This window comes from Osmia bicornis, chromosome 2 (assembly GCF_907164935.1).
Source record: "Osmia bicornis bicornis chromosome 2, iOsmBic2.1, whole genome shotgun sequence".
Classification (NCBI taxonomy): Eukaryota; Metazoa; Arthropoda; class Insecta; order Hymenoptera; family Megachilidae; genus Osmia; species Osmia bicornis.
The window spans coordinates 1,906,979-1,919,009 of NC_060217.1; the positions used below are offsets into that span (position 1 = coordinate 1,906,979).

At 34.5% G+C, this 12,031-nt stretch overlaps 1 long non-coding RNA gene across 1 annotated transcript in view; it reads right to left on the reverse strand.

The window, feature by feature from the left end:
• Nucleotides 1–5,828, reverse strand: part of LOC123989282 — a 104,898-nt gene extending 99,070 nt beyond the window's left edge. The window contains exon 1 of the long non-coding RNA XR_006830507.1: nucleotides 4,580–5,828. This is a non-coding gene — a long non-coding RNA (uncharacterized LOC123989282). The remainder of the gene's footprint in view (nucleotides 1–4,579) is intronic.
• Nucleotides 5,829–12,031: the final 6,203 nt, after the last annotated feature.

A 12,031-nucleotide genomic window follows, 5' to 3' on the forward strand; every position in this document is an offset into this window, starting at 1 on the left:
ATACTGATGTTTTTTTATTTTGTTTCTATTGACAATTTTCATTTCTAACACTTACATATAGGTATCGTTTACCATGTCATCTTTAATTATAATGTGCAATGTAGTATTACCGAGAATCATTCTATTATAGGTGCAACACGCTCAGCAAACAAGTTAGATGACCTCAAAGTTCCATATATGTACAACATAAGTAACGTAAGACAATGAAGTCATTATTTATTGTGTACATCTTCTACTGATAAACAATCAACTTTCACACGGAAGCTGTTCAGAAATCATGAAAACGTCCTTGCAAATTCATTATACTTTTCGATCTACATATCTAGCATTGATCGTTGATGAAATTGACAGTTCGTTTTCGCGCTTAACGCGTGTATTCTTACGTGGTATAATTAGTTACTAATTAATAGTGGCAGGTAGAGAATAATGGTTAGTTCCCATGACGATTGCAATCAAAAATTCCAAAGAGACGACCACGGTCATTAAATCTTAGATCGGCTGCGTGTGCATACGCAAAGCTAGTGTAGTTTGTTTTGTTTTGAAGGAAATTGAGCTGGGAATCGTATTATTATGCATTGTACGAGTTTAGCTGCACGGTTCGTTAACATTCATGAGTGCGCGTTGCGCCGACAAAAGGGTTGCCACGATACAGTTTCACACATTTTTTCTCATTAAGTCATAAGGACACCCTTTAAAAGAGAGGATAAACAGTTAGCTCAGGTATATTGTTCTCCTATCGCTGAAATAATACGCATTTTTTACTACTTTTTTACAAACTACACCTCTTTGTTTTCAACGTATCGCGTGTTGTCTATGTACTGTTAAATGATTCCATAGGTAATGTCGTTTTCACATATAATTGTAACGTATTAAAAGAAATTATATTTTACTCGTTAATCAAAATTATTTTGAAACATCATTACATATACGCGAAAGCGAATCTTTCATTTAGAGGTATGTATAACGAATGTATTATATCAAAAGTGACTACACAAGACTTTTAAATAATCTTCCTGTAAACTGTTTATGTTCGATAGTTAAGGAAAGATTTATGTAGCCATCTTTACCAAATGTTAAGCGAAGTTTTTCATCAACAGACATGAAGCTTGCTTTTGAAATCAGAAGGAGTCCTACATGGTGCTGGAATAGTTGACTAACGGTATATCACTGGAACAGTATCTAATTTTGATCCAATAAACATGAGAATGAAAAACAAAACTTTAAACGCGTTTTTCTCACAAAAAAAAAATTACAAACCGATTCGAAATATTGTTGATATTCTTTTTCTTATTGAATTGGTACGATCGGTAACTTCGGATGATCTTTGGGAAGGGATGAAAATTCATACTTATAGGAAATAGTTTCAACCCTTCTAGTTTTCGACACCACCCCCTCCTTTCCCCCAACAGCGAATCTGCGTTCACGATTATTTTTGTAAACGCCTCAGCGTACAAAATAAATAGAACGATACGACAGCGAAACAAACAGATCATTTTCGACTAGCAAGCATTGTAAGACAAATAAAACGAAGATTTGTCCATCAACAACCATACAGTCCACTTAAAAATAATATAACAATTCGCACAAAATTAAGTCGGCATGCAAAGTACGAGTTCATCTATCCAATCGAATAGAAACGCGTACGCAACATGTTGTATACTTTAAGGAAAAAAAATTCCTAAATATCATCTGAAGTCCCCTTAAGCTTTATAATCACATGAAATAAGTGTTACTGTATGGCATTTTTATGTCATCAAATTATGTTAAACTTCTGATGTTTTAAAATTGGTTACTTAATATGTAAAAACCTATTAAATAAATAAAAAGAAACGGTTTTGCCATTTACTATCATTAAATACAATCATTCCTGTAATTTATCCATTTCTTTCTCAAAAAATTTTTCAATTTCAATTCAAAATATTTGCTTAAATTTGAAAAATCAAAGTTCACATTTTCTTATCCTTAAATAACAATCGTAGTGATATATTAAGATTTTAATCCAAATTCCATAGATATTTTTAATGATGTCATTATCAATAGTTTTGTAATCATTTTTTTTTTCACAAATCAATCGCCTTTAATTGGGGATTATTAAAATTTTAATTCAAAAGATTGGTCTATTCAATTTGGCTATTACAGATATTTTCTGCTTATTATTGATCATCGTTTTTTAACACGTTAGAAAAAATTATTTCTTTCATTTACTATGTTTTCTATCATATCATTATCAAGGATTTGATTTTGACCTCTTTATTACCTGTACATTTGTTTTTACTGCGAAGCAATCAAAATTAAATCCGAAATAAAGTAATGATCTCACCAATCTTCAATTTTTATGTAGGTACGTTTTCAATCTACACTAAAAATGAGAAATTTGGTCGTTTCAGTGGAAATAAAAATACATAGGTGAATACATATTTTTTTATAATAAAGGTTCCAGCGGTGTATACATCCTGAATTGATAATAAAAGTCTCTTATGTAATTTCGATATTTAACACTTTTTCTGACAGGTAAATGCGCCTTCTTTCTAATTATCGACAATATGATAATCGGTTAGTTCGATGTAAAGTGCATTTAAGTCACTCTTAATCGAATATAACGAGCAAGATAAATTACATGTACAGCGGAAACGTAAAATTTGCATAAAACGCTCATTTCTTAAAACGCTATACTACATAGTAGGTACATATGCCATAGTACGTATTACCTTGCAATCGTACTCTTTTTTTATTATAATGAACGAAACGCTAAAAAGTGTGCCAAGGTGAAATATAAGTAAACTACCACGCCGTAACGTAGACTGATATACTCATTATTATATTCTATTATATTCATGATGCTTATCTAAAATTCTATTTTTTAGCGATTTAATTATTACCTAATTTCTTATAATTCTTATTTTATTTTATTCAATTACATGAGCAGTTAAAAGCAAAAATAGGAAGAAAATTAATTGCATATTTTCTCACTACGTGTCAGCCTTCTATTTTATTAATTGTTGAAGTAATTGAAATAAGTTCACTGAAATTCTTATTAATTACAGTAACTACGTGTGATTAAGTAATTTATTTTATTTCATAAACAGTCAGACATAGGAAATATTAAAATCGAATGAAATTTAAATACTGACAAAAACTGTTTTATTAAACAATATAAGTTAACTTCTTCAAGATTTCATAAATCTTGAATTTACCCCTTCTGGCTTATTATGAGCAACATAATGTGCTGCGATCATGCTTGATTATCATCAAGATTAAAATTAATACTCGTCACATAAGTGTGTAAGTACACTATGTCCATGATCGTGGGCTCTAGATATGTATTATGCGTTACTTACATATGTTATTTTATAACTCTAAAAACGAACGTGTAAATAATAATCAAATCTAATGATTAATGAAATAAGAAAACTAATAATTTAACTTATTTTTCTAAATTCAAGGTAACCTCTCGTATGATTAAATCAAAAAAGAATAAGAATTTTAGGAAGTTAAGTAATTCTGTTGTATCATAAATGTGATTCATTTTATATGTATATGAACACGAGAAAAAACTAAGAAATCTCATAAATACTTATTTTTTTCGATTATGTATGTAAATCCAAAAGAAAAAAAAACACTTTTATAAATATCTGAATAGTTTAATAACTAAAAGTACTGTCATTGAAAGAATTAAAGTGTGAAATAATGAAATAAAGATAAGTAATTAATTGAAATAGTTTCATAGCTATTAAAAACTACAAATATCATACCTACTATCAATTATGACGCGAATCCTTTGCTAATTGTAAACTATAATTAAAAGTTAATGAAAAACAAGTTTTCTGACATTCGGAACTGCTTTTTATTTAAAATATTATACGATTAAATCTGAAAATTTCAAACAAGAGTACGGTTCAAATCAGAATTTAGCAGATTTACAAACAACAAATATCTGATGGATGACGAATAATATCTCATTTACGATTAACGAATAATTTTCAACTGTTTTCACGAAGAAACATTTGTATTTGAATCATCAATAAACATAAATTGCGGTATTATTTAGATAAGGTAGAAATAATTTTGTATTCAAAAGTAGATTTTCGTTCGAGTAATTATTTCTTCACATAAATAGAAAGAAACTGATGTAAATTGTACGTAATTGCTTATTTTAAAGAATTCAGTATGCAAGCGTCAAATTATTTGGAATCAGCGAGCTAATTTAGTTCATTTTAATTACTCTACTGGTAATTGATAGGAATAAATTACTGCTCCAAAATCTGTTATTCAAATTAAAACTTTACAAGTAATCAATGTATTTCGATATTTAAATTCAATTACATTGTAATTTAAATAAACATTAAAAAGTATCTCGAAGTGCAATAATAGCAAACAGTAGCAGTTAAAATAACAAATACCCGCTATGAATAACGTAAATAATTAATAATAGGTGAATAAAAAATAATGGTGAAAGATGAAAATTACAAGATGTAAACCGGCTGATATAGAGGCCACAGGTGGTAGATAGAGAAGTATTATCAATTGAAGATTACAAGGAACGATAAAGCAGAAACAAGAAAAAAAGTTAAATTCTTACCAATTTCATGCGGAGGTTTCCCTTTAATCCAACAGATTGCACTGAACAGAAGACGTAACGGGATTTCTAAAAGCCGATACCACAAGGTTTTCTACGAAAGCCGCACTCGCGTGTCGAGAAATCACCGGTCGTTTTTCTCCCGTAACAAAACGAACAGAAGATTTTACGATCTACCTGTCGCAGGTAATAGATGTCACATAAGTGATTTCGCAGTTTCACGGTTTCACAAACACTAAGCGGATGATTTCGCTTTCACTAAAAGGGCTCCACTTCCCATCACAATTCGTAGAATTCATTGGTGAGCAAACTTCATTAAACTCCCAACCAAACAGAAGCTCGCATCCTCGATACCGACCGTTTAACACGTGGTATTTATTGAGTTCACCAACACGCTTCGAAACAAATCAGAAAGAGAATTCTCATTCTTTCTCCGCGTTACGTAACACCAGAGAATCCATGCCATCGAATAGTGGACAGGTTGGTTTCCTCGGTACACAGATGAATTTACACGAACACCGGTCACCCAATTTCTCCGCCGACCAATCCTCGACCTTCAAAAACGGGTGCAATAACCTTCCACGGTGACGTATGTCCGCCGTTAGCACGTGATGAATTACTCGCAATACCGTTCGAGGAATCGAATATTAGAGGTGAATTGGAGAACACGTGGTCGGTTGGTTGGTTGCGTGAGAGCAACGTTAACGCTCGAACGTCGTGAGAATACTAAAGGAGAGGTAGGTGGTGCAGATTCGTGTTCACGGAAACGACCTCCCTTGGTTGAAAGTTGTTGACGATAGGAGCCCGTCAGAACGGAAATCGAGCCACGAGCCACGAGCCACGAGCCACGAGTCACGAGCCACACGCGCTTCGAACCGGGTAACGGAGCGCAAAACGAACCACCCCTTGCATCCGGCACGTATTTGCCGTAAACGCGCACAGGTGGTACGTGACTATCGTAAGATCGCGCGAGAAGATAATTACGTATGCGTCCGATCGGGCAAGAAACGAGATATGCAAGGGCGAATTGCCGTGAAAGATCCAAAGATTTCAACGAATTATTGGGATCAAGAAGGCTTTATAAGTGTGTTGGTAACACGCGAGAAAGAGAACCGAAGCGGACGGAATGCGTGCGATACAGCAACACTTAGGTAAGTACTTAGGTAGGAAGGAAGGAATTGCGTCAAACGTAGCGTGTCCGCGTACGATTATCGGTATAGTTAGGTGACGTGTGATTAGAACAAGGTCTTATCAGCGTGAGCGTGCACGAGGTACTGAACCACGGCACCGGGTACCCAGTGCCGGCCCCTCTTTACACGTAACACACGAGTGGAGGGACAGACAGGTGCTCCAGCTTCTGTCTGTCCGCCTGTCTGCCCGCCTGTCCGCCCGCCCGACACGTTTGCTCCATCGCATCGTTTAAGCTGCGTTCACACTTCAAACAAGATCTTATGTAATATCGGCTGCCTTTCAATCTCACGTTTCAACATTGAATTAGTTACATAGTATAAGATATGCGAGTAATGAATTTCAAAGATTTTCAAACATAATTTGAAATATGCTCTGGTGTTTTCCAATTCCCCATCCATAAGAGATTCATAAATCAGTCATTGAAGTTACTAGATACGTAGCATTAGAGTAAATAGATAGAAGACACTTCAGTTTATAATCTTTCAAAAAGATTGCACTACATTAGGTACTGAATAATAAACATTTGTGTTTTATTTTCTTGTCAAGCTTGTTATTAAAAAAAAAAATTATGATTACCTAAAAGAAAGGAGGCATTATGCCAGAGAAAATGATTGATTCTAGAAATCAAAGAAAGTGTTGCAAATGTCTTAAAGATGATTTAACTGACTAAGAGCAGTTAACTTTTTAAGTTTGGTTCAGAATGAACAACTTCGTTTGGATTGTCATTTTTAACTTTCCATTGCATGCTTCCTATTTCGAAATATAAATGTTTTATGTTAAACGACTATAATTGATCGTAATACATATCTACTGGTACCCCGTATCTTGAATATCTTGAGGCCGACAACCGTAGTCGCAAAAGTGTTGGTAGCAAAAGTGTTTACGAAATAGGATAGATGAAAATGAAGCGCTTGTAATTTTCAACCCTTTTGACACGAGCAACATAGAAATCATGTTCTATTTATTTTACACAAGTCCTCAGGTCACGCTATTACATATTGCATTGCATTTAATTTTTGGAGTAACTGAGCACTGATTAACTCTATTTCTCATGGAATCAACTTTCTTTTACATTAAAACGTTGAAAAACATTATTTTTATTACTTCTGCTTTATAGCCGCAAAAAAAGATCTATACTTCAAAATCTCTTCAGACTATTTTTTACAGTACAGATTTTTAGCAAGTAATCAGAGTATTTCGTAAGAATTTAATTTTGTATTGTGGAATGATATTTTTTTAATACAATCTCATTAACCTTTTAATTATTTGTATAATCTATAATCTGTCTATCTATCAGTTACGCATAGTAGAATACCTAACAATTCTACAACAAATTTTCACTATTGTAATATCTATAGAGTAAAATAATTCTACATTACTTTTATATGCTAATCTTCTTATATTCTTTACCTACAAAATGCAAGTTTCTTCTTCTGTCAATTAATACCGATATCTCCATTAAGGGGGTAGACACGGCACGTGACCTCTCCGATTTGGGACGTCGGTATTACAGCAGTTTTTTCGTTGAGCCTGGTGGAGCCACTTGCGTGGTCTGGTACGAACTTGAAAGGTTTAATTCTCAGCTAGCGTTCGCACAACACGATCTAGGAAGGCAATAGCGCCTCAAGTATTTTTACAAACACATTCAAACGCTCATCTCGCCAGAGGCATCGCGACGATACGCCTGAAGAACGAAAGCGAAACATTGGCGTGCGTTTAGAGTGAGATGTACGGTGATCATGCTATCCTTCTTTCAACCCAAATGATAGAATTGTCCCGCTCCGATAAAAATTCTGACTGACCAAACGCGTGGGTTTTACATAGTGCACCGTAGCACTCCTCGCTGCTGAAAAATATATGTCTGCTCTGAGGAACCGAAGGAACGTGCAATCTGAGAATTATTTTTAGAAAAAGTTATTAACTTTTTTAAATAAATGTTTCTTAATTAATAAAAGTATACAGGATACGTCATGCAATTGGGACGGGTTATATCTTGAATTTGGTAAGAGATAGGAAAAAGCTGTTTATGTAAAAGTTCAATGGTATGATAATGTCTATTTTTCTGTGATTTCATTTTCTTCGTGAATGCAACGATGCACTCAAAAAATGCAAATCCACTTTTTATTTAAATGGAATTGCATTTTTTTTTTACTTGTGTCAACTATTTGAAACATTCTGCATAAAAAAGTACTATGGTACTATTAGAACTAATAAATGGAGGGACTAATAAATGCAATAGAGATTGGGACCCAGACGTTGCATATATCCAGCCGAGGTGTCGAATCTCGAATTACATGCGATGACCAGCCAAGCGTGAACGTAGAAAGGGACAGACAGTCGAGGAGAGTATCGGTGTGACTAATACTAATTCAATTATAAAACTTTTTTATTTTTGACTTTTTTGTATTGAAACTTTTACTAGCGCATTGGTGAAATTTGTCGGATTAAAATGATACCAAACACGATATAGTTTGAATGGGGCGAGGTTTGTTATGAGGCGCTGTGAAAAATCCAGGCGGGCGGCAGCCTTTTTAGTTTGTCGCCACCTTATAACTACTAGCTGAACTAAATTTGTCACGTGACTTGCTCTGTATTATCCAGATAATGGCGGAACTCGTCTGTGGGAATGCAATCACGGGAATCGGTTATTTGTCCTTATATGAGAGGACTTAGGGCTGGGTGAGGGCTCATTCGAAAGAGGAAGGTTCAATGCAGAGGGTTCAGGTCATCGTTTGAGTCACAAAACTCTTTTAGTGGCCTAAAAATGCTTCAATTCCGCAACTGCATTTTGTCGATTTTTTCTTCTACTTTGGACACTGATATTATTAAATATGGACACAATCTCGTTAAACCATGAGTTGACCGCCCTGCATTGAACCTTCCTCTTTCGAATGAGCCCTCACCCAGCTCAAGATCTTCTCATATAAGGACAAATAACCGATTCCCGTAAACCCATTAATAGGCCCATTTTTGCCGGTAATGTCACCTCGCTGCATTACCCGTGTCTACCCCTTTAACCGCGCACCACACTAACCTATATTCCAGATAACACACGAGTCGCTTTCTGCGGGAACCGCTCTCCTTGTACCTACACGTTAGTGCAGTATGTAACAGTGTCTCACTTTGGGACGTTACAAACAGGTAAACTCTACCAGCCATCACCGAACAAAATTCGTCGGCATTACAACCAATACAGTCACATACTAGTTCCCTTTGCAACTTTTCGCTTATTAATGTAAACGACCAGTAGTTACAACTTGATTGAACGTCTAATTTTATTATTACATGCCTGTCACTCTGCAACAGATGCATCACGCAAGAAAGAATATGGCAAAAACAAATCATAATCGATTTAACTGTAAAAAAGATCCACGTGCAGAAGCGATAAGATACACGGTAGAAATGAAAACCTGCATTCAAAAGACAGAGTATACGATTAATCAAATGCCTGTTATTACCAACAGATTGTTAATTTCATGTTTGATCTTTATATTTCCTGATAGAAAGTTTGTCGAGTGTGAAGGATGAACGTTACAGCTTATTTCCATATTCTTAGTCGACTGTGAAATTAAAGTCGACTAGAAACGGTCTCTAGGTAATTGATCTTCTTTCAGCATTTTTCAATCGTGAAGATCATGTCATTCGATAATAAATATTCTCTTCCCATTTTTTTATCTACTTTGACAAGTGTCTACTCGAATAAACATTCTTGTATTTATCAAATTCAAACCGAATTAAAGAAAAAAATTAATGAACGAAAGTTGTAACATATTATGGTATATACAAGGCATCCCACGAAACAGTATCAAGTTATGTCTCTAAAATAGTAGAAGATAAAAAAACATAGAAAAAAGCATTAGAAAAAATTAAATGGTGACGCCTGGAGCATTTATATAATGCATGTGTGAAAACATTTCAAACGTTTCAAGATCATCTTCATCTTTTCAAATGAAATTTTATATTTTCTTAAATCTCATTTTATGCATTATCTTGTTATTCTCTATAAAAAGGTAATAAGACACTTGGCTCGAAAATTGATTAGTTTAAAGTTTAAAAGATATCTTAGGGAGAAACTGTGAACTCCCCTGTCTCTCTTTCAAATATCTTTTCAATTAACCAATTTTCAATTTCTTTTTATCTGAATACTTTTTATGGAGAATACAAAAATACATCGATCATCGTCAAAAAAAGTACATTCTATGGAACTATTCTACGTTAAAAAAGTAAAAAAGTAACCAAATTTTTGTATGTAATATCCAATTTTTAAATTTGAGATACCTTATAAACTGTCAATTTTGTTGATATTAAATATTATTAAATTATACCCTATTGATGTATTAATACATCACATGAGCTCAGCTATACATATCATGTATACGAAATCTAGTCATCTAGTCGTTATCTGCAAACCTTAAGCTTCAAATTATTATGTCATAAATACCATTTTAGCATATTTTTCTGTCATAAAATTGTAATAAGATGGTTCAAACGTAATCCAGATCATAGGTATGCCTTTCAAAATCAGTCCTTCCTTGCTTTAACTATACTATCAATTAGCCATTGTGTATTAAGAATATTGATAAAATGTTTATGAAGTCATTTTTAGGAAACCTTAAAGTTCAAATTCATGTAAAGTAAGTGTTATTTTATACTACTTTTATGTCATCATATCTTGTTAGACATATGATCTTTTGAAATCTGCCATTTAATATGCAACAACCCACTATATCCGAGGTTTTAACATCTATAATTTTGCATACACATGTATGCATACACATGTATACATATACTTACTTGCTCCAATGCATTCAAAAATACGCCAATAGGTGGCACAATCGATCAATTACACATCTAATATTGATAAAAACAAAATTATTTTTTAATGTATATGATATCTAAACACTGTACTTCTATTGACAAAATATTTAAACTGTGCTTTGGAATAATTTATATTTATTTATTTAATAAAATGTACTTATGTATGTATGTACAGTATGCGTCATAGTGTCCTTTCGTCTAGTGAAAAAGCACTAAAGGGGAAGGTGCCCCTACCACCGGGTCACGCGCGAGCACGCAGCCATTATGCCTCGTTCGCATGAGAAATACCTTTGTATTTTAGGGGAAAAGAACTTTTTTCAAATAAATGCTTAATCGGAGGAGTGAGGCGGTTCATTTCTCAACAAGTAAAATATAAAACCAGTACCATTAAAAACTCGCTTGTCGAAATAATTAATTGCGTCGAGCCTCGGACGGCGAAGGTGGCTCCCTCCGCCCTATAGGATGGTGCACGAAACTGCGAAAGCAGACCGTGATTCTATACCGAACCGGAAGATGCATAAGAGCCTCTCTCTCGCACTGTAACTTCTGTCCATGTTTAGCCCCATTTCACTCGGACTCCAGGCTCGTCGAATTCCATCCTTGTCGTTTCGCTTACGTCGAGATAGCGCGAAACCGCCTCTCGTTAGAATGCCTAGATTACTTCTTAGCCACGTGCGATACTTCTGGTGTTTCAAATTTCATAGAAGCTCAGAATTTGGGAAACAAGGTAATTAGAGGCTTTTTACGTTTATAACTTTTTGTAATTGTTTAAACAATTTTTTGTCGAGGCATAAAAGATACTACACCTTAAGGCGAATAACTGTTGTTTATAACGTCTTTTGATACCTCTAACGATTTCGGAGAAAAAAGAAAGAAACGAAAAACGAATCAGGTGAAACTGTTTCATTTTATTCGCTGTTATTCAATGCTTGTATTTACTGTTAGAGAAACTGATATAAGAAAGAAGATCTCCCATTAAGTTACTCGTATTTGCATTTTGTAAAGAGGATTGTTCCCAAAAGCCTTTAATTACCATGTTTCCCAAATTCTGAGCTTTTATGAAATTTGAAACACCAGAAGTATCGCACGTGGCTAAGAAGTAATCTAGGCATTCTAACGAGAGGCGGTTTCGCGCTATCTCGATGTAAGCGAAACGACAAGGATGGCATTCGACGAGCCTGGAGTCCGAGTGAAATGAGGCTAAACAAGGATAGAAGTTACAGTGCGAGAGAGAGGCTCTTATGCAGCTTCCGGTTCGGTATGGAATCACGGTCTGCTTTCGTAGTTTCGTTCACCATCCCATAGGGCGGAGGGAGCCACCTTCGCCGTCCAAGGCTCGACGCAATTAATTATTTCGACAAGCGAGTTTTTAATGGTGCTGGTTATATATTTTACTTGTTGAGGAATGAACCGCCTCACTCCTCCGATTAAGCATTTATTTGAAAA